Source organism: Megascapheus bottae, unplaced genomic scaffold, assembly GCF_031878675.1.
Source record: "Megascapheus bottae isolate mThoBot1 unplaced genomic scaffold, mThoBot2.hap1 HAP1_SCAFFOLD_50, whole genome shotgun sequence".
NCBI lineage: Eukaryota > Metazoa > Chordata > Mammalia > Rodentia > Geomyidae > Megascapheus > Megascapheus bottae.
Genome location: NW_028327837.1, coordinates 1,304,819 through 1,329,438, shown reverse-complemented (window position 1 = coordinate 1,329,438; position 24,620 = coordinate 1,304,819). Strand labels below are relative to the sequence as shown.

General features: G+C 38.7%; 1 long non-coding RNA gene across 1 annotated transcript; it reads left to right on the top strand.

Annotated features, from left to right (window-relative positions):
* The first annotated feature begins 1,884 nt into the window (after positions 1-1,884).
* On the top strand, positions 1,885-12,281 carry LOC150039050 (uncharacterized). The gene is made up of 3 exons (XR_016534548.1): positions 1,885-1,988; positions 7,175-7,587; positions 11,415-12,281. It is a non-coding gene; the product is annotated as an uncharacterized LOC150039050 (long non-coding RNA).
* Positions 12,282-24,620: the final 12,339 nt, after the last annotated feature.

Here is a 24,620-nt window from a genome sequence, read left to right as displayed (position 1 = left end):
AGTTCTAGAAAAAGGAATAAAACTAAACTATGGTAGGAAAGAGTAAGTATAGCTCAGGTATGGTGAAGCTTATCTGTCAGCAGCTCCTAGGAGGATGAGACAGAAGGATCTGGAATTCAAGGCCAACTAGGCTATCCCTCAGACCTGGTCTCAAAAGAAAAAAGATGAAACAGAGAGTAGGGGAGGGAGGGTGGAGGGGAAGAGGAAGGAAGGTGAACAGGAGGGAAGGAAAGAAGAAACAGAGGTAGTGAGAGATGGAGGAAGGAAAGAAGGAAGGAAGTTAGTTGGGTATGTTGGCACACGCTTTTAATCTCAGCCCCTTTTGAAGTAGATGGAGTGTGAAGAAAATGCTAATATTTACCACATTGAGGAATTAAAAAACAAAAGTACAGGAAAAGTATTCAATCTACATGAATGAAAATAATGATACTTTCAAAACTGAATATAATTCAAAGAAAGGAGAGTTGGTATGAGAGCAGAAATGGAATTAAAGTGTGCATGTCTGATGCTCAATTTATCTCTATTTTATTTTCTTTGAACAGTAGGTAGACAAATGAAATTGGAAAGAGCATTCCCAAAAGATCATCCTGAACTTCAGATAAGTTTTCTAAGCCAGGCAGAGTGGCTCATGGCTGGAATACTAGCTAGTCAGGAGGCTGAGATCTGAGGATCTGGTTCAAAGCCAGCCTGGGCACAAAAGGACCTAAGACTCTATCTCAAATTAACTTCTAGATAAGGGGAAGTGAGGCTTGGCCCAAGGGTAGGGCGGTAGCCTTGAGCTGAAGAGCTCAGGGGCAGTGCCCAAGCCAACTTCAAGCCCCATGACTCACAATGCACAACAAAAAGAAAAGAAAAGAAAATAAGTTTTTCTAATGAGGAAATGTTAGAATTTCTAAATTTTTGCAGAAAGCATGTATTTTAAAATCTAATATATTATATATATTGTTCTATCGTTCACTGAAACTTCAGTTGTATTTTGTACTTTATTTTCTACTGCTACATGTATTTAATTGCACCAGTTATTTTAAGACAGGGTTTTGGTTTTTGCCCAAGGTGTATGTGGACAATGACTCTCCTATTTCATACTCTGCCACAGATGATAGGAGCATGGCGCTTGAGAGACTCTTATCTGCAAGTAACTCTCTTTAAGAGCTGGATGTGGAACAATGGTTAAAGTGATCATGTACTAGCCTTGTGGAAAAAGCTCATGGACAATGCTCAAGTCCTGAGTTCAAGTCTCAGCACTGGCACACATGCACAAGTATTAGGACAAGATAAATAGGTGATAGGCACTAGTTTATTGGAATTGGCTAGGTAAATCTGTGAAAGCTTTTTAGTGCTTGATACATGTCTTACTAGGTCAACACATGGTGTTCTAATGCTAGATGTTTTGAGTCCATTTTCCACTCATGAAACAAAAACCTGAGAATGAACGTCTAAATCAAGAGAGGTTTAAGCAGGGCATTATTGGTTCTGACTTGTAATTCTAGCTGCCCAGAAGGCTGAGAACTGAGGATTGCAGTGCAAATTGAGCTTGGTTTGCAAAGGGTATGAAGCTCTTATCTTCAGTTAACAAGAAGCTGGAAAGAACCAAAAAAAAACAGAAATCCTGGTCAAGTTTGAGAGATCAGTGCTGCAGCTGCAAGAGCTATTTCGTGGCAACCAGCTGGTTTTCACCCATCTTCTTCCAGATGGTTTAGCAGAGTTCGGCTGGCTCTTGCTCAACTGACCTTCCCTCAGAGCTCAGTGAGGATGCCCCTACCAGCTGGGCTGGCAGCCTGCAGGTGGACTGCAGTCCATCCAAGCCCCGCCCCGCGGCCCCACCCACCCGCGCTTAGACACGCCCCTCCTGCCCAGAGGACCATGGGAGCTGCTTGCCTGGAATCCCTGTGGAAAGCACAGTTGGATGCCAACGGACAGGGGCTCTTGGTAGACCTACTAAAGGAGCATTTGGAGTTTGCTCGTACATTGACTTTACCTTAAAATAGGTACTGCAGTTATAATTTAGATGTTTATTTATATATAGTTTACTTATCATTAAGAAGTTGTTCGTTTATTTCGTGGGGAGTGAGTCCTGAACTGGGGTGGGGACGGTTAGTGCTGTACCATTTGAGCCACACTACTTATGGCTTTCTGGTGGTAAACTGGAGATAAGAGTCTCCTGGACTTCCCTGTCTAGGTTGGCTCCAAACGGTCATCCTGAGATCTCAGCCTGCTGAGTAGCTACGGCGAAAGATGTTTGCCACTAACAACCAACTACAAGTTTTCTTAATAATAACATTGTCATTTTCCATATATTCCAGTTTCACTCAAATAATAACTTACAAAAAGTTGTTAGGAAGTACAGAGAATATTGATCTGGCAATTGTAAGTTAAGTTGATGAAGAGGTCACCACTGAAATTTATATATCACCTTTTTCTCTCATAAAAGTTTAAAATTGCTGGATAAGATGAAAATTTATCCAAGTTTTCAAGATAGTCAAGCCTTGTTTGTTACAGTTTTAGGTATAGAATATTAACATTTGCATCTAAGCTCTGTACTTGGGCACTTCATTCCTGTAATTCTAGCTAGTCAGTAGACTAAGAGCTGAGGATGGTGGTTTGAAGCCAGGCCACACAGGAACGTCCATAGTTAACCAGTGAAAAGTGGAGGAGAGTGGCTCAAATAGTAAAGCACAACCTTTAAGCTAAAAGCTACAAGGCAGACTTAGAGACTGAGGTTGTGTCTGTGCCAGTACAGTCCCCAAAAAGGCCACCATAAAATACAAATTGTATGGCATCTGCTTACTATAGGAATGTCACACTCATGATTCTTCTGCCTCCAGAGTAGCTGAGATTAAAAGCATGTACCATCACACTCAGTTTCTCCTTCTTGTCCTTCTTCCTTCCTTCCATTTACTGTGCTTCTTCTTTTGGGACAAGGTCTGAGACAAGGAGAGCCTAGTTGGCCTTGAATTCCAGATGTTTCTGTCTCAGCCCTCTGGGAGCTGTTATTACAAATAAGCTTCACCATAGCTGACATATTATTGTTTCCTACCATAGTATAGTTTTTGCATTTTTAGGAACACTACAGAACGCACCATTTCATATAAAATTTGTTTCGTTCTGACATACTTACATTTATTACATAAACACTCTGCATTATTTTCTTGGTTTTTATTTTTTTCCTTGTTACACTTAGTGAAGTTTGAACTCAGAGGCTTGTGCTTGCCAGGTAGTTTGGGGTTGATTTTATTTTAACCATTGAGCCATACTTCTTGTTAGCTTTGTGCTTGTGATTGTCTGAATAGGGCCTTCCTTTATCCCAAGCCGTCCTGGACTTCTATCCCCCTATTTATGCTTCTCACAGAACTGGGATGACAGCATGAATCACCATGTCCAGCTTTTTATTGTTGAGATGAGGGATTGTGAGTACTTGGCTTAGTCTGGCCCTGGACAATGATATTATCAATTCCAGTCTCCTGAGTCGCTAGAATTAGAGGTGTGAGCCACTGAGCCTGGGCTACACATTCTATGGAAGTCTTTCTTCAGATGCATTTATTTTTCTGAGGGAAATGTCTGGAATATAAGTGCTAGCTCATAAAACGTAAGTGTAAATTTTATGAAAATGTCAGATTTTTTCCCCAATAATGTATCTAAAATAATGTAGAAGTGTAAAAATTGTTCTGTATCCTTGATGATCCCATGTGTTTTGGAGTTCTTAAATTTAATTTCTCAGGCTAACAGTGTAGTGGTTTTGGCCTTTCATTTTAATTGTTGATGATGTACATTTATTCTACACTTCCTCCGGGGCTTCATCAAAATTCAAGTCATATGAAGCCCTGTATATATAGTAATTATATTATGAATATTACATGGAGCTATTGGGTTAGTAGTTTGTTCATACAATCTGAAACGAAAAAGTATGAAATATTCAGAACTGGTAAATCCAGAGAGCAGAATGCTTTCCTAGGTAGGAGCAGGGAATTAGTCTGTCCAAAAGATTGTAAATGATATAGCATTTGAATTAAGGATTACTCCTTGACAAAAGAAATGTAGCTTCATCATGTACATAGTGTGTATGAAGCCTTTGCCTTCAGGTCTCAGCGTCAAATTAAAGACAAAAAGAAAAATAGCATTTTTATACCAATAATACGTTTACATTACCATTTTTCCACAGGTGCAGATGGTATACAAAATGCCCTTGGCACCAGAGATGTAATCACACCATCTAATATATTTATGAACATTATTGGGACTATGATACTGAGGGAAAAAGCTCAGTCTAGTTGTTTTTTTTTCTGTGTTGATCTTTTGCTCAATGGCAAGACATATGTATAAAGATTTTCTTTGAGCTAGGCACCAGGGACTCATGCCTGGAATCCTAGCTACTCAGGAAGCTGAGATCTGAGGATCAGATTGAAGCCAGTAGTGGCAGCAAAGAATCAGAAGTGGAGCTATGACTCAAGTGGTAGAACGTTAGCCTTGATTGAAAAAAGGAAAAGGATAACATTTAGGCCCTATGTTTAAGCTCTAGTATTGTGTTAGAAAACAGGAGAAGGCCAGTTTGCATTTCAATGTAATCTGCTTTTTCGCCTTAAGTAAGCAGATTTAAAAACATAGAAAAGTGTTATTAGTGAAGAGACTAATTCTCAGCAGTGCTATTAATTGGAACAAAAGGAAAGATCATAAGAAAGAACATGTATAGGAATGTAGGATTATGTGCTTTCTTCAGCAATAGATATTTGAATATCATAAGTAAAAAGACTGTGATTAGCTGAAGATACATGAGGCTAGTTTTATAGACTCTGGGTTAGAAAGGTGAACTATTTATTTTTTCTTTTAATTGTTACACAGCATTTCATAGAAAAATTCTGAAGCGATGAATAGTGATGAATATAAAGATAAAAACTAGTCATAGAAACTGTCACCACACAAAAAGTTTCAAAATTATCTCCTAGACTTCCATAACCATTTAGTTTGCTGATGTTTTTGAATATTAATATGTTCAGATAATTCCTCCCTGAATACAAGTACCTATGTGCAGATATGATTATACAATCTATCATCTATAAGTCTGTCTTTTCTATCTGTCATTTATGTACTTCCTGGTATTGGAATTGGGGCTTGAACTCAGGACTTGTCCTCCTGCTTTTATTCCCAATAAAATCCTGGTGGAACTATGCACCCTAGCTATCACTCTGTGTGTCAGGAAGTTGTGACTGGACATAGGAGTTTGGATTCCTGGTCAATGGCTCTACATCTTAAAAAGACATACTGGCCATACAAGTTGTGTATCAGCCCCTGTATTCATGATCTTTCATGTCATATACATGTTTCTCACATTTTCCTGTCCCATTACTGCTAAGAGAGGGGGAAAAACAAGATGAGGGGCAGAGTGGAGGGAGGGAAATGGGGACCAAGACATAAGAAAGGGTATCAATGTTTGTGAAGTAATGCACCTTCTATCTGGTGAATAAAATGTAACATTTCTAATAATTACAATAAAAGTATATGAAAAAAAAGAAATAGCTCTTCTTACCAGAAACTTCTCCTTTAGGTAATCAAAAGCCTGGGATTTGGTAGGTCCATGTTCAAAGCCAACCCATCACGAAATTCTGGGAGACTCCCTGTTCACAATAAGTAGCATTAAAGGAGGCAGGCAGTGTGCCTTATGAGATGAGGTTGAAGCCAGACATGGTGTAGAAAGTTGAGCAAGAGTTAAGAGAAGCCCTAAGTTTAAAAGTTGACATGGTCAGAATCTGAAATCGAGAGAGAGAGGGGGGAGGGGGGGAGCGCATAAGCAGTAAGAAATTGTCCTTTTAATTTCTTTAAGCTTATTATACTTTTTTCTTCCTAAGGGGAATTTTATATTGTGGTAAAATTTTCAGTATTTAAAACTAACACACTGAATATAATTCCATTGAGTTTTCTTGTTAGTGAATGCTTTTTCTTAACGCATAGATCAATATACTCTTGTGTCCTTGTGCATCTAGGAAAATACTCTTTCCTTTTCTATTGCTGTTGATCCTAGGACTTCAATTGAGGGCCTGGGCACTGAGATGTTTTTCTTTTTTTTTTCTTCTTTCTTTTTTTCTTTGCCAGTTCCAAGGCTTGTATTCATAACTGGGGCCCCGAGCTCAGGCCCCAAGACTAGCAAAAAAAAAAAAGAGAGAGAGAGAAAGAAAGAAAGAGGCATTGTCCTTGCATTTTCACAGGCTAGTGCTCTACCACTTAAGGCACAGCACCACTTTTAGCTTTTTCTATGTATGTGTTACCTAGGAATTGAACCCAGGGTTTCGTGCATGCTGGACAAACACTCTACCACTAGGCCATGCTTCCGGCCCACTGAGGTGTTTTTGCTCTTGGTTACCACTCACCCATTTGAGCCACAGCTCCACTACTGAATATTTGAAGGTTTATTAGAGATAAGTCTGTTAGACTTTGATTCCTAAGCAGATTTCAAATATGGATTCTGAGATCTCAGCCTCCTGAGAAGTTAAGATTACAGATGCAAGCTAGTAGAGCCCAGCTCACCATTACCTTTTCTTTTGCTTAATTCAGTATTAGGATCCTTCTTATCATACAAATATCATCTTTTGATACATAAGCAAATTCTCTCCTGGAAAGTGTTTCTGTATTTTATTACTATCCTAGTGAAAATATTTGTATTTTAAAAAATATGTATTTGATACCCTATCCTCCAAAGATTATGGGATGTGCAAGGTTGCTTTCTGTGTTCTTGAGTTAATTGCTTGCTGAAATATTCTCACCAGCCGTACTTCTGTATATCTGTAAGGTTTTTCTATAGTCACATGCTTGAATGACATGAACAATGACCTGACAACAACCATGGCCGCAACAACAGTGGTTTCACATGAAAATCAGAAGAAAAGAGCTCAGTGATAAAAGACACTGAAAACAACAAAGTTAATTTTTTACGAATTCAAACATTTTTACTTAATTAATTTTGAATACTAATTAAGGAATAGTAGCCATGAATTATAGCTGAAATAGGATCTTTACATCTTTATCTTATGCATTTGCTTTTTAATTTTTCCTCTAACCTTTAAGAAGCAAAAAGAACTCCAGGTCTGGTAATGAATAATTATCTCATTTGTATATTTGATGTATGGGATTGAATGTATTTTCTGAAATACATATACATTTTGAAATACTGTTATTTAATTTATAGATCACACATCAAATAAATGGAGCAGATGATTCTAATGTCTTCTCTCAGTTGTCTGAATTGGTCTCAGAGGAGTCTGCCTTGCCTCATGATGAGCATTTCTCCATGTAAAATACCACTGAATACCTCTAAGGAGTTCTTTATTGACTAAGAAAATGCTGGTATTTGTCCTTGGCAAACTTCACAGTACTGTGGACAGCATGAAGGAGGCCATTGAAGGAATTTCCTTGGTGATTGCACACTCTCAGTCTCTTGCCCATACTCCTGTCACAAATCCTACCAGCGAGGGGTCTTCTATGAAAAAACTTCCACATGATGAAGAATTGAAGGGAAGTTTCCCTCCTGGAGAAAACCATGTGACTTCTTCAAATGCATACACTTCAGTTGAGAGCCTGGACCAGTAGTACCTGAGCAGGGTCAGTTGCATTTCAATATGTTCCACTGGTTTGCAAAGTTTGAATGATTACACTTCATTTTTTGACATCCTGACTTGTTTGACTGCCTTGTGTTCAGTTAATATTGCTATCATTCAGTGTTCATAATAGAATTGGAGATCTGGGTATTTTTTTTTAAACTTCAAGCTCTCATTCTGAATGTCTACAGATTTGGGGTTGTTTTTATTGGAATAACTTTGTTGTTTACAGTGGTGCTTCCAGTATCCTCCATACATGTGCTCTCCACACTCGGAATAATTTCAACCGTTGCTCTGACTTTATCAGATAGTATACTGAAGAGCATTTTATATATGTCCCATACCTTCTCCTGTCATGTCCTCACTCCCCACTGCTGTCCTTCCCCCAAAAGGTCCTCTTGTACTTTCCCATTATTCATCTTTAAATGTAAATTTACAAATGGAGAGAAAAATGTGACATTTAGCTCTCAGTGTGATATATTTGGCTTAGCATGCTGAGTTCTCTTATCCATTTTCCTGATAATGATATCATTCCATTTTTAGAGCAGACTCGTTCCTCATTTTGTCCACACACAGCAGTTTTATATGTACTCATTAGTGAATAGGTAGCTTTTGTTTTTTTGTGGGTCATGGGGTTTTAACTCTGAGCCTGGGCTCTTTCCCTGAGCTGTTCTGCTCAAGGCTAGGGCTCTAACACTCTGAGTTTCAATGCCACTTCCGTTTTTCTCGTGATTAATTGGAGATCAGAGTCTCATGGATTTCCTGCCTAGGCTGGCTTTGCATCGTGATCCTCAGATCTCAGTCTCCTGAGTAGCTAGCATGGCAGGCGTGAGTCACCAGTGCCCAGCTTCAGCTCTTTTGAATAGTGCTAATATAAGCACAAAGGTACAATGAGAAAAGATACATTTTTGTGTTTCTTGACCCCATAAGTATATTGGAAATTGGAATATTTTAACTTTCTGTGGAAGCTGCGTCAGATGCAATAGCCCTTAATGCTTTAAAGCAGCTTCCACAAAATAATGAAGTAGAAGTAAGGCAACTTATTGGAACTAATCAGATAATTTTGAAACAGAAAGTAGGTATAATTCTGAATGTTTTTTTAATAGCAATCAGTGACATGTGACTAAGCTCACATAGAAATGCCAACGATACATTCAGATCACTACACTTAATTTGCAATGGTCAAAAAGCATAATGTAGCTAAAAAACTAGAAGAAAGACAATGCTGTCCAACTAAATCAGAAGGGTACATCTCATGCTACAATGAACATGCAAAAATGCTGACAGTGATATCTGTACTGCAGTTTTTATATACGTATATATATACATATATACATATAAACATATATACATGTGCATGTACACATGCATATACACACACAAGCCTCTTTACATGTAGTATGGATTTCTACTTGCCCATCATTATTTTCCACATGTCTTTTGTGAATAGTACTATCCAATCTATCCCATTCAAAAATATAAGAATGCAATATTGTTATGTAATTAAAAAGTACATATGACTCTTGACATTATATGACTTCCTAGATCATACATTCTGGTTAGTATTTCTCTACAGCTAAATGATTAGTGCAATTTGTTCTCATATAAAGTAGTTGCTTATAATTTTTTCATCATTTTTCTATGTCTTTGAGTTTGACAGATTTGTGATAGACCCATTTAGTTTTGCAACATCAGTTCAACAATGGAACCTTTCTGTTTAAGTGTTTAGAGTGGCAGCTTTTTTGTGTTGTGCTTTCTTGCTGCTTTTGCAATTTTCTTTTTATTATATAGGTGATATACAGAGGGGTTACCATATCACCAGTCAGGTAATGAATATATTTCTCTTTAGATCCCCTCCTTTATTCTCTCCCATATTTCACCTCTGTTCCCTTCCACGAGTTATATAGTTCATTTTCTACATGATTTCTACTGAATATCACTACTTCATTTGTTCACTCTCTGTCCTTCCACTTTTGTGTACCTCCCTTATCCTCCCCATAGACGGAAGCAGAGAGGCTCTTTGTTCCTCCTCCAAGAGTGCCTGCTTTGGTCTAACGATATATGATTGACCAGAGTCCTCTATGACTTATCATGTCACCATGTATTTTAGATTTATTCTCTGCCTATGTGTCATTTGTCTTTCTGAACTTGACTTATCTTCACTTAATATGATTTGTTCTGGGCCCATCCATTAACTCGCAAATGACAGATTTTTTTTTGCCATTCCTGGAGCTTCAGTTCAGAGCCTGGGCAGTGTCCTTGGGATTTTTGAGGCTAGCACGCTACCACTAGAGCCACAGCACCACTTCCAGCTTTTTTCTAATATGAGTTACTAAGGAATTGAACTCAGGGCTTCGTACATGGTAGGTGAACACTCTACCACTAGGCCACACTCCAGGCTCCCAAATTACATTCTTTTATTTTATTTTTTGGTCAGTCCTGTGTTTGAACGCAGGGCCTGAGCATTGTCCTTTGGTTTTTTAATCAAAGATAGTGCTCTACCACTTGAGCCATAGCACCACTTCTGGCTTTTCCATATATGTAGTACCAAGGAATTGAACCCAGGTCTTTGTGCATCCTGGGCAAGCATTCTACCACTAGGCCAAACACCTGACCCCAAATTACATAATTTTTAATGGCAGTGTAAAACTACATTGTGTATCAGTATTGCATCACTTGGATCCACTCACCACTGTAGGCGATCTGGACTGTTCCAATAACTGGGCTATTATGAATATTACAGAAATGAACATAGAGGTGCAACTGTATTTACAGTGTTCTGGCTTGTGTTTTTCTGGATAGATGCCCTGAAATGATATGGCTAGGTCACAGTTAAGGGATTTTTTTTGAGGAACCTCTAGACTGCTGTCCAAAGCGGTTGTATTAGTTTACAGTGAAATAGGATTCCTTTTCCCTCAAATCCCCCCAGCATTTGTTGTTCTAACTCCTAATGTTGGGCAATGTAACTGGAATAAGATGGAATCTTAGAGACATTTTGATTTGCATTTCCTTTATGGCTAGGGATGGTGGATTGCACATCCTCTTTTTCTTTGTCATTCTTACCTCTTCCTCTGAGAAGGTGTCTGCTCACTGTTTCTCATTCATTCACAACAGCTGCACTGCTATGACTTTGAAAATAGTTCCTTGGTCTCTACATATCTTTATACACATGTGTATTTATATGCAGATATCTAGCCTTTGATGGAAGACTTCACAAGAATGGTTCATTTTTGTTTGATTAAGTCATGGGCCTTGAACTCATGGCCTGGGTGTTGTCTCAGTTCATCAGCTCAAGGATAGTACTCTATTGCTTTGAACCTCAGCATCATTTTAAATTTTCTGATGGTTTACTGGAGAAAAGAGTCTCTCAGATTTCTTGCCTGGTTGTTTTGAACTCTGATCCTCAGAGCTTAGGCTCCTGAGTAGATAGGAGTGCAGTCATGAGCCATCAGTGCCCGGCTGTTAATTTTCGTCTGTGCTAAATGATTAAACTATACACAGTCAAGAACCATGTGAATTCATAGACTTAGTTTTTCATTGATGTTAGCAATAATTCACCTAATACCAACTTTACATACTGTAAATGCAAAGGGTATTTCCTGCTTTTGTCTAGAAATGAAGCTTCTTCTAGCAAAAGTTAAAATGTAAACTCTCCAAAACAAAGCTTTTATGCAAGATTGAGACATATTATGTTCCTAGCTAACCTAATTCAGTGTTCATTGTGCTTTTGTTGCTTTATGTATTTTGCATTTCATGTGCTAATAGGAGTTCAATATGATATAACATCTAAATTTCTGCTTCTATGTCTTCTCTATTTCTTGTTTGCTCTAGTGTAGGCTGTCTGTCCTGCCGCTCTGATGGATAAAAGCATCTGCAGGTGGAATGCAGGACTCCATCCAAAGTGATGCTTAGCATTTCAAGCTGCAGAGTCCTGGGGTATGAGGGATTGACGCAAGGTCAAACAGCTCTTCCTCATCTGAAATCTTTGTCACGTCCCAGGACTTATTGTGAGTGGCATACACAGACTGTGATTATCTGACTAAGCATTGTGGTTGCAAGTACTTGACATCACAACGGAAAATGTCTTTGACTTTGTCTACTGTTTCTGTTTCATTTCAAAATTGAACATAATTGCATCCCTGAGCAAGATATGGACAGGCTTTCGAGTATACTATGTATTGTTATATTCCAGAATGGCTTAACACTCAGAGGACTAGTACATGGATATGCCAGGTATTTGGCTGGGCAGTTCAGTATATGATAATATTTGTGAGTATATTGTCCACATTTTCAACATTGCAAATACACAAAACGTTAATTTGGACAATATCAGAGAAATCACACTTTTTGTCTACAGTGCTGGGTATTGAAGGCATGGCCTTGTGCATGCTAGGCATGTGGTCTGCCAGTTGAGCGACATCTCCAGCTTAGGTTTCCCCTCTACCACTTCTCTCCGGTGGTGAGATATGAACTCAGAGCCTTGAACTTTCCAATTAAGTTTCAAAACAGAACACGAGGACATGGTGATACAAATACTCTGTCTTGTATACTGGTATTGTCACAATATTCTAAAGCACTCAGATGACAAGGACATGGACTCATCAGGTGCTTAGGTCCAGACACCAACTGAGGACATTACTCCTTGGAGACCCGTATCCCCCAGTACTGTGATGTAAATTGTTAGTGCATAGGCTCTTACTTGGTGATTATTTGTTCTTGTACTCTAGAAAATGCATACAACCCCTCGAATTGGGTTTCATACACAGGTGGTTTGATGAGGATTTTTTAAGAGTTCTCTTCTCTGCTCAGTAGAAGAAGAACTGCATCTCCTCACTGGTGTCTCAGTCATTCACCCAATTTGTCAAAGGGCAGAATGGCACAGACAAAAGCTGCACTGCTGTGACCTTCAAACTAGTTCCTCACAATCTTGGTGCTTGTTTTCAGTGCATCTTTATACACATTCTATCTATATTCAGGTGTCTGAACTTTTTTGGCTGACTCCTCTGGATGTATGTGTACTCTGCTCCTTATTATCAGCACTGAATTGTTGAATTCTACACAGTCAAATACTATGTGAATTTCTACACCTACTTGTCCTTCCAAATGCCTATAATTCACCAAAAACTGACTCTACAAGGCTGAATTTCCTGCCTTTTCCTAGAAATGAGTTTTCTTGCTCCATTTAAGTGTTCACCTCTGCTAAACAAAGGTTTTATGAAAGGATGAACAAGAGTTCATGCCTTATGAATCTACACCAGTGTTTCCTGTGGTTTTGTGGGTTATTTTCTAGTTCACTTGCTATGTGGGATACAGTTCAAGACTTCAAGCATTAATTTCCTTTTTCAGGGTTTTAAAGTTTTCATCCAAAAGGTCCTTTACGTTCTTAGTTCAGGTAATTCCTAGGTACTTTATTTTCATTGAGGCTATTGCAAAAGGAGTTGCTTTCCTGATTGTTGCCTCATTCTTCTCACTGTTGGCGTAGAGGAAGGCAGTTGATTTTTGAGGGTTAATTTTATACCCTGCTACCCTTCCAAAGTTTTGAATCAGCTCAAGGAGCTTGGGACCATCTCTCTGGTTTAATAAGGATTTTTAGTTAATTAAAATTCATTCCCAAATTTCAAGCCCAGTGAATTTAGTGCTTTTCTGACCATCAGTGTGGCATCAGACTTACTCAAGAGTGGGGACATTGTGATCATCTATCATTATTTTATGCACTTGGTGATGAAAATACTTGGGGTCATAAGACCGTTCGCCTGAAAGAAATGAGATACGTATGAGGGTTTTATGCCTACTGACATGAAAGTTAGGAACGAAGTTTAAATTTTGTCTTAGGAATTCTTATCTCCTTTCAATTGTTCTAAAAGGATTTTTAACATCACCAGCACAAAGTTCCCTGAGAGGAACGCGGGAAGACCAGTGGACCAAAGAGCCAAAGAGACATGAAGGACGTTAGGGACAGATTCTTGTCCTTAAAGACTTTTTCATCCCAAGTAATCTAAAATCAGCTCATGCTTCATATTCCTTACCATCAACCTTCTAACAGAGTGCAAATTCTATTTTCTAGACTGTATATCCTATCATCCTGCATTCTGCTTATTCTATCTTCTAGACTGTTTATTCTATCATACTACATAGGTACCACTAAGCAGAGGTTAATGGTGCTGTCTAAATGCTCAGTCCCTGAAAACATCATTAAATGTTTATTCTGACAATAAAATGCAATAAAAATGTACATAAAAATCATGATTGGGAAATCAGGGGACAGTGAAAAGAGGACAAAAACATGAGAAGGGGTATCACGGTTTGAGAAGTAATGTAACCATTACCTAAAAAAATCTAACTGTAACCCCTCTATACATTAACCCTAAATAAAGTACAAAAAAACCCACACCACCATCAAAAAATCTAGACAGGTGTTAATGTCTAGACAGGAGAAAAACTGAAGACAGACACAGCAGAGAAACTGGGGGCACATTCTTCTCTTTCTTCTGTTTTCTTTTGCCGTTTCTCATCACGTGCCTTGTTCTCATCACCAACACTTTCTGGTGGATCATGGAACATACTTGCTGAATTGTCTGTGATACAATCTGGCATGAAAGGCAGGAAGAGTTGATTGAGCATAAGAGCACGAGCAGATCTTTCCTGAGCACTTCCTCTGCAAGTCTGCCTCTTCGCTCTCACTGGTCCATCTCTCTCTTAGGGAATGTTGTGCTGCCAAGCTCACTTTTCCTACCACACAGCACCAGCACATTACAGAGATTTCTGATCTGACTTCTTACTATGTAATATTTACAATGAAATGAAAGATACCCAAGGTGACTTTCTTACATATCTACAGTAGCAAATATATTAAAGTGATATACATACTACAAAGGTTGTATACAAAATAATGTCTGGTATTGAAGAAACGAGCCACTTCCTAAAAAAGATAAATACATTCCTAAACTATATTGTTGAAGGCGGCTCCTTTGTACAACTACTTAAAGATACTAGTAAAACATGCTGTCTACTTTTGAAAACGCTTTTGTCACAGCTTTAATCTTCTGATTTTCTTCTTCTTCAAGTCTGCAAAATGCTTCTTTTGACCTAAGAGTATACACTAGCTCCCCCCTTGTTCTGAAGGACAAAGCAGCCAAGCATTCATGCCTTCTAATTCTTGTCTATCTCCAGATAGACCCTCATATTAAACAGGAAGGTGCTGGAGGCATTAAGGTAGGCATGTTAAATCTGTCCAAGTCTCAGTCTGAATGACCTGCCCTTAGCCTTTGTCTCTGGGGCCTGGCCAGTGTTTATAGTTCTGGATTTTTCTCTTCAAGATGACAAGAAAAGGCATCGTGTTTGGAAAGCAGTCTGCCTTTTGCAGTTTTATAAATCCTGTTCTTCCTGGATCCCTAGATATCTATGAAGTGACTGCAAGAGAGCATGGCTAAGATCAAGAACACATTGTATTTTCCAGCAAAAGTAGCTTTTACTTGACTTAGAGGCAAAGGGACATGGCCTGACTGCATACAGAAGTGGCCAGACTTGTTGATGTTTCCTCACTGTGTTTGTTTCTCCAGTAACTGTGGCTGTGTCCCACACATCTGCACTCTGACCCTGTTCTTTCTATATTCAGTGTTGTTCAAAATACAATGCTGAAACCTTCTTCCCTTTGAAGGACAAGGAGGAGCATATGACCTGCTTAGCCTCCTCAGGAATTAAGTTTGTTCAGTGTTATGTTTATGATGCACAGATCAACACAAAGTACAATGTTTACCCTTATTGTTTTCAAACTCAAATATTTAAAGTCATATGAGCTATAAAATGTCCCCTCAAAAACTTCCAGCTGCCAAATTTACACTTCCTCCAGGTTTATTTTGTCATATTTGCACATTTTCCTTTCTACCAAATGGATTTGCAGAATATAATGCATTTCATGACTCTTTGGAGCAGTATATAACACTATATTTTCTGGGTGTGCATTTTCCACAGATCTATAAATATTAATCCTATTTTTAAAAGAACAACCAGGGCACAAACCTAGAATTTATTTTGCTGATAGAAACACAGTTACAAAAGAGCTACCATATGATTCTACTATGAGAAACTCAAGAAACATTAAAACTGGTCTATGGTAATCAATACTCAAAAGAACACTTTCAGTGTTTGGAAAGTGATTATAAATGCCAGAACATTGTCAACAATTTGATCGTTGTGTTCATTGCACGCCCTCATACATAATTGCATTAATAGACAAATGTAAGATGAGGGCAATGTGGATTCTGCATCAGTAAAGGTTTATTTATATAAGCATGCATTACATAATGATGGTTTTTCAATTAAGCACCCATTGTTTTATTGTTGTTGTTGTTTTTTGCCAGTCCTGGGATTGAGCTCAGGGACTGAGCACTGTCCTAGGACTTTCTCAAGGCTAGAGCTCTACCACTTCAGCGTCACTACCACTTCCGCCTTTTTTCTAGGTATGTGATACCGTGTTGTTATTTATTGATACATACAGAAGAATAAATGTCATGCATATTAATAAGTACCACATGAGATTTTGAGACGCACACATGTATATACATATACACACACAAAAACACACACATACATGTACATAAATCAGGTTAAATACAACTATTATGTCAAGCATTACATAGCATCATAGTGAAACTTTAAAATCCTTTCTTCTTCATTAATATATAAAACAATGCTGTTGTGTGTAATCAATCTAGTGTGCAACAGCTGAGTGAAAAGTTACGTCTTATGTCATTACAATCTCTTGCTCATTCATCAACCTTTTCCCAAACCTTCCTCCTTCTGACTCACCCAAGTATCTGGTATTCACTAGTCTAGGCTCACCTTCTTTGAAATCAATGCTTTGCTATTTCGCATATTCCATACTTGCCATTTGGCTTATTTTTTTAACATATAACTTCTCCTTTTGTGTTGTTGACAAAGATCGTTGTTTGCAGGAATAAACAATGTGCTATCATTAGAGGTGCCACACCATTCACGTTGGATGGACACTGAAGTGGTGCATTTCATCCCTTGGCTATTCACTGCTGAGCAGTGAGCTATTAACCACGGGTGCATACATCTCTGCCACATAATGATCTCTTAAAGTCGCATCAATACCCAGTCGAGGTATGATTGGATGCCAGGATCATTGAAGGGTGATTTGTTTGAGAATCTTCACACAGTTTTCTAGAATGGCTATGCTAATTGGTATCCCCATCAATAGCTTGTCAAAGGCCATCTTTCTCCACAGGCTTACTAGCATGTGTTACCTCTTATCTATTCAATAATTTCCATGCTTGTTGGAATGTTACAGTGATATCACATTGTGGTTTCCACCTGTATTTTTCTGATGATGCGTGAGGTTCTATATTTTCTCTTAAACTATATATATATATATATATATATATATATATATATATTTTACCAATCCTGGGGCTTGAATTCAGTGCCAGGAACTGTCCTGGCAAAAGAATCCCTATTAGAAAATTCAGTACAGATGGGAACAACAATAACAAAAATTATTGGTACATCTATCCAGGTTCTTTTCTCAGAGTGCAAGAGGAGTTGATATGATAGTGACATAACCAAGATGATGCATTAAGATGAAGCAATAGAGGTCTAAGGAGGTGATTTTGTGGCAGAGCGTTTGACTTGCATGCAAAAACACTCTGAGTTGGATTCCTCAGGACAACATAAAGAGAAAACACCAGAAGTGGCAGTGTGGCTCTACTGGTAAAGTGCTAGCCTTGAGCAAAAGAAGCTCAAGGACAGTTATCAAGTTCTCAGTTCAAGCCCCAGGACTGACAATACAATACAAAAGTAAATAAACAAGCTATGCAATATCATACTATCCTTAGGCTCAACAGGAACTTAGTGTTTGAAGCCGTCTTCCCTTAGCAAACCTGACCTCATGGATAATGAACTTGTTCTCTGGGATTTTAGAAGGTTAAGGTCTCTTTCTCTTGGATGCTTAGATAGCTAACAAAACTGAATAAATAATAAGTGAAATTTTAATGGAGCCACTTGAAATTGCATCGTATTTACTGTCTAACCACCAGGGAGTCTTGGTTTGAAATGAATGAGATTACCTGTGCCCAGATGTAATCTACCAATATATTACCATAACACAGTAGCCTATGAAATCATTGAGAAAAATACTTTGAGAGTATGGAAAGGAAGGAAGGAAAGAAGAAAGAAGAGAAGGTAAGCGAGACAGAGAAAGGAAGAAAGAAGAGAAACAAAAAAGAAGAGAGAGAAAGCAAAAAAGCTAGGCATTTTTGGCTCAATCTTGGAAATCAGCTATTCAGGAGGCAAAGATCTGAGGAACATGGAAAGACTTCATCTCAATAAATGGCTTGGTACAATGGCATACAAGTAGAAGAACTGTAGCTCAGAAAAGCTGGGACAGAAAGCAAGAGCCTACCTTGAAAATAACAATTACATAAAAAGTGCTAGTGGTGTGGCAGAAGTAGGAGAGCCTCCCAAGCAAGCAAGAGACTGAGTTCTTTTCCCAGAACCACCAAAGAAGCCAACGTAGTAACAAATCAAAAACAAAAAGCAGAAACCAATGTGCCTTAGATAAAAAACATTGTAGTTTGGGAAAATCAAAGGGAATATTCTTACTTCAAAGGAAAATGTGGATTAAACATAAGTCAATCACATGACAAGTTTCAAAAAACAGTACTATAATTAAGAGAAGTCAATCAATAGTTAAGTTTCACAAACCAGTGATGTAAGTTAAATCTAGGTCAAATCCATCCTTGGCATATCGTCTCTTATTGCCAGACACCTGGGAGGAACAAAAATGATGAAGCTGTAAAACAGAAGTCAACCACAAAGAATTTGATATTGCTACCTAAAACTTTTACCAGGATGGGAAGCAAACATGTCCTGCCCACTTACCAGTCTTCTGATTAATTTTTCTAGATGCCTTTTCTGAGTTGCAAGGTGAAAGATCCTCATAAGTGTTATCAGCCTCAGAAGCCGAAAGAATACAATCATTCTAAAAATTGATAGATACATACTTTTAGTTCAGAAAGAGAAGAGTTCATCAATACATACGTTTAAATCTGTGTACATATGTTACATTGCTCTGCACCACCCCCATGGCCTCCACCTTCTGCTCTAGTGCTCTAACAGTCAGCTATACCCCTCATCCCAGAGGACACTGGGTAACATATGGACATACTTGGTGGTCACAACCAAATGGATGCAGGTGCTAATCACATCTAGGACTGCTACTAAACACCCTACAATAAATATCAATCTAGGAAGAATGATAGGATGTTTTTGTCCTCTCTTCCCTACCCAAGTAATAACTATCTTCTCAAAATATCAGTAATGCTAAGATTGAGAAATTACTGTCTGGACAAACAGTAATGAGTTCATTCAGATTTATAGACTATTTTAGTTTTCATCTTCCCCACAAATGGACTTTGATTGTTTGTACATTGGTGTTATTCCTTTTAGTAACAGAGGCTCCCTACAGCTAGTACATGCATATCAGGCAGGGAACAGGTTGCAATACTTCCCAACCATACTGGCTGGTGTTTCTCCTCCATTCAGAAACACAAAGGTGTGCTGATGTCCAACAAGATTCATTTGGCAGAACTGCTTCAACCATGGTTCACAGATCCCAGAGTTTCCAATTCAGTGGTCTAGGGTGGAGGCTGATGTGTTCTTTCTTTCATCTTTTCTTTCTCTCTTTCCTTCTTTCTTTCTTTCCTTCTTTCTTTCTTTCCTTCTTTCCTTGTTTCTTTCTTTCTTTCTTTCTTCTTTCTCTCTCTCTTTTTCTCTCTCTCTTTCTTTCTTTCTTCTTTTCTTCCTTCCTTTCTTCCTTTCTGTCCATTCGTCCTTCCTTCCTTCTTCCTTCCTTCCGTCCTTCCTTCCTTCTTTCCTTCCTCCTTACTTTCTTCCTTTCCTTCTTTCTATCTTTCTTTCTGTAAAACGCACTTTATTGGGAAGCAGAGTGCTGCACAGCATAGACAACAGAGATTGCCAGATGTGAGACCTACAAGCCACATTTCATAAGACAAAGGGGAATTTTTAGTAAAATCATCTGACCCATGGTTTCCACTGGGCAGGCACTAATGGCTTCCCAGTGGAGAGCTAGGAAAACTCCCATCACTTTCCTAAGGCAGTTGTGGTTCCTAGAGATAGAGCCCCTCAGGTGTGCCTTCTTGTTTTTAATAAACAAGATTTTCTTTAGATTTTTTGAAGTCTACATTTGTTACTTTCATTCTGCGTTCCCTCAAGGCCATCAGCCCAGCTTCCGTACAGATTGCCTTATTGTTGGCCCCAGAGAGATCATCTTTGCCCTGATCAAGTCATCTAGAGTCACGTTGTCTGCCAGGACAGTCATGCTTTTATGAATGTGGAAGGTGAGCTTATTTTTTTTTCTCATCTGGCAGGGGGAACTCAATCTTTCTGTCAATGCAGCCTGGTCTGATCAGTGCTGGATCCAAAGTTTCTATCTGGTTTGGGGCCATGATCACTTTCACATCCCCCCTTGAATCAAAACGATTCAAGTGGCTTAACAGCACCAACATGGTTCTCTGAACTTCTCTCTCACCTCCAGAGTCCAAATCTTACATTCTGGTGCCAATGACATCAATTTAATCAATAAACACAATGGATGGTTCGTGTTCTTCTGCAACTCGAAACAATTCCCATACAAGTAGGGGCCCGTTGCCTAGGTGCTTTTGAATAAGTTGTGAGCCCACCACTCTCAAGAAAGTGGCCAATGTTTCATTTCCTACTGCTTTAGCCAACAGTTTTACCTGTGCCAGGTGGCCTATAGAGAATGATGTGTGTTTTATACCAATCTCTTCATAATATTCAGGATGAGTGAGCGGCAATTCCTCAGATTCCTTAATATACTGGATTTGGTTGTCTAAGCCACCCATATCTGCATATGTCTCCTGGGGAGCCTCTCCACCTTCATCACTGTGACCAGGGGGACCGTGTCATGCATTAGCATCTCTATCACCGCATGCACTTTGTGGTTGAGCAGGACTGAGCAGCCTGGTTCCAGCAGGTTCTTGTCCAGGATGGAAAGGATGATGACACAGTGCTCAGAGCCCAAAGATGTGGACACCATGACACAAATGTCATCAGTGATCCTCTTCCAAGGTGCCTACCGACATTAGGGTCCCCCCCCAGGTCATCCACCTTCCATCTTTCCTCCTCTTGCTTTGCTTCTAATAGCTTCATTTGTTCCTGATTTCTAAGAAATTCTTCTTCCATGAGAAGATAATCTTTAATTATCTCTAACTTCAGTTATTTCAAGCGACACTGAGTGTAAGGTGACACCAGTGGCAGTTTGCTGGCAGCATCTGGTCACTTGGTTTTCTTCTTCTATTTCTCCACTCTAGTTGGTACAGGTACTTCATATTTCCTTTTCTTGTCCTTATCATCCTTCTTGCTACCTCTGGCCATGACCACGACTCTGACCCCGATCCATCTTGATTCAGCTGCTGTAGCTGCTACCTCAAGTGTTGTCTTGCTACCAAGGTCTCAAGTGGTGTTGAGGTTGCCCATTGAAGGACCATATGGATTGAGGTTATTTTCCAGATCCAAACCCTAGCGAAAGCAATATTTACTTAGGGATCACACTGGACCTCTCAGAAACTTTGGTAAGAAAGAATCTATTTCTTTGACTTCTAATGAATATAACTAAAAGCCTCCTAACATTAGCCCTCCAATGTACATTGGTATTTTTCTATCTCATTTAGGGAAATGGAGATAGAGACAGAGGCAGACACAGACACAGATACAGACAGCCACACCCATACACATATTACTTAGTAATCCCTTACTGCTTTAACTTTGCCTTAACATTCTTCATTTTACCAAACTGCCATTGCAAAAATCCATTATCTGGGTTGCCATATACGTGATTTCCTGGTTTCCATCGGCTATTTTTTAGAGAAGTATAACTAGAGCCACTGAAACTTCATACATGTTCAAGTCAATACACTTGCAATATTAGGAAAAGCAGGTTAGTAGATCATCAAGGGGACAATATCAAAATGATTTTCCAGTTCCTATATCCAATGGAAGTACTTTAGTGAAGATACCTGTAACTGGCCTTAAATGCTGTCTTTATTTAGTTCCCAAGGGTATGAAAATGTATCATTTTCCCTTCATTTGTTCTTCCATTTTTGTGTTACAGTCCCTTGAAATCAGGTTCTTACACTTGCTAAGTAGGCCTCTACCACTCAATCCATGTCATCATCCCTAATATTTTATTTTCAAAAAAAGTATCAGGTTCAGAACTTAAACAGAAATCAGTTCAATATACACAATTGAAGACAAGAATAAGTACAAATTAAGGAACAAATGAAAGAAAAGTGTGACAGTTAAGTCATGGGTTTCCTACCTTTGGATATCTTTAAAAAATGTAGCATTAAAGAATATGTATGTGATGTCCATAAATAAAATAATGATAGTGATGGCAGCATCTGTAATATTGAGGAAATCTGAAAAATAATGCTTTTTCCTCTAAGAGAAAGCTTAAAAAAATGGTTATCTGCTTTAAGAGGATAGAGGAAAATCTTTAGAGCAAAAAGTACTTGACTCAACTTCATTAAAATTGTTATTGGAATAGATTCTTTGAAATGGATGGACTGGATTTGGGAAAGAGAAAACATAATACTGGTGGAAGGTATTCAAGTAGTAAATTTGTATTATTACATACTTGCATACCTGATGACAATAAAAGCTTAATGGATAAGCCATCTACCCCAGCCATTGGACAAGAGGCATGCACTGCCTTCTCCAATGGAGTTGGAAGAAGACAAGTGCAAGTGTACAGTTCTGTTGAGCAACAATTTCAGTACATCATACTATCCCCAGATCAATATGTGAGTATCATATGAGATGGGTAGGAACTGCACTTCTGACCTCATAATCTGTCCTTGCACCCACAATGGAATCCAAAGGGGCTGCTGTGTCCTTAAAAGGACAAAGACAGACATCCATCTACCAGACTCCTTTCCACCACTGACTCCTGCAGAGGTGAGCACTAGTCCTCCAGGAAAAGCATCTTCACACTCTGAGGCAGTCTGTCAGGATCAGACTAACCTGGCAGTGAATAACTCTGCTTAGCTCAAGAGAAGAAGGAGAACAAGTCCTCAGGAAAGAACATACACTGCCTTCTGAAATGACTTGGAGAAAGGGAGGCTAGGAAACCCAGTGCCTGACTCGCCAGCAGCCCATCCCCAAGGCTTGCCTCACCCATCCTACTTTTCAGAAAACCAGCAAGCAGGAAAGGGAAGCAATCTATTTCTTTCTTGCTACATCTCACTAATGAGATAAGCAATCTCCACATCACCTGCATATGCTTTCATTGAAACTTTTCCTTTCAATGAACTCAGGACTATTTAGAGTGCAGTATCTAGTATTTCACATACTATCAAACATTACTTGAAATTCCAGTCAGAATCAAAGTATTGATCTATAGACCTCAAGTATATACTTCTCCTTCTATTTTTTAACAGTCATGGGGCTTGAACTCTGGGACTGGGTACTGTCCCTGAGCTATTTAGCTCAAAGATACCATGCAACACTTGAGCCAGAGAAACACTTCTGGTTTTCTAGTAGTTAACTGGAGATAGGAATCTCACAGACTTTAGCACCTGGGCTGGCTTGGAACTGTGATTCACAGATCTCAGTTTCCTGAGTAGCTAGGATTACAGGCATGAGACACTGGGCCCAGATTCTTCTTCTTTTTTTTTCTCAAGTCCTGGTGCTTCAACTCAGGGCCTGAACACTGTCCTTGGACTTTCTCAAGGTTAGAGCTTTACTACTTGTGCCACAGCACCACATCTGGCTTTTTCTATATGTGGAACCGAGGAATTGAACTTGGGTCTTTCTGCATGCTTGGCAGGCATTCCACCATTAAGACAGACTCCTGGCACTCATACTTCTCCTTCTTAACATACACATTGACATATTAATTACCTGATCCCTTTTGGTAAATCCCTTTAAGCTTTATCTGTTCAAAGACTTTTCTCAACTACTCCATGAGAGTGTCTCAAGCAATATAAAACTAATTAAAGCTACTCAATGAAAATCTGGGTTTGGGCCTTGGCTTCAAGAATGCTTTTCAAGAGGCACACATTTGTTTGGATTGATCTTCTGATTAATTTAGTATCCTGAAAAAAATTTGGCTGGGAGTTTGTCCTCGTAGAATGTTTGCTATCATGCACCAAGACTCTGGTGCAATTCCTTGGCACCACATATATAGAAAAACACTGGGAGTGGTGCTGTGGCTCAAGTGGTAGTTCTTTAGCCTTGAGAAATGTCCAAGGACAGCGCTCAGGCCCTGAGTTCAAGCACCAGGACTGACAAATAAATGTTATTTTATGTAAATCAAGTAGATAAATGGGAGTTTCAAGCACACAGTTAAGGGAAATAGTGAGCCTGAGCTACTTGGTGGAGGAGCCAGTCTCAGTAGGGTTCTTTAGATTTAGGCTTCAGAGAGAATAAAACTTACCCTGTCACAAATACTTGTAGAACAACATACAAAAGGAAAAATATAGCAATCACAAGGGAAATTGTTCTGTACTCTAATGGAATATGTAGTTTGCTGGTCGTAACTATAATATCTGTTACCATTAGACCAAGATCGACAGAAATCAGTAGTATTGCCAATATCCTAAAATAAAGACAATGAGAGTTTGGCACCACATTTCAACAATTCCTAAAACTATATGTCAGATGCTAAAAAGACATTATTTAAGATTATCGTGGCCAGTGGTATGAAGAATTAGTGCATTCCTATCTAAAAACATTGTTTAGTTTTTTATCCAATAGAAGCACTGAATAGTGAACAACATTCCCTCCTAAACAGTATACTGGAGGGTTGTAGAAACCACACAATAACTGCAAGCTAGAACAAAAATGGAAATGAAATGACTAGTCTGTCAGTATAAACTCTTTAAATATTGATAAATTCTGAAGATGAATCTATCAGTTTCTTTTAGCACATTAAAAGTCATCAATCTGAATCTTTGTCAGACTGTAATAGTTAAA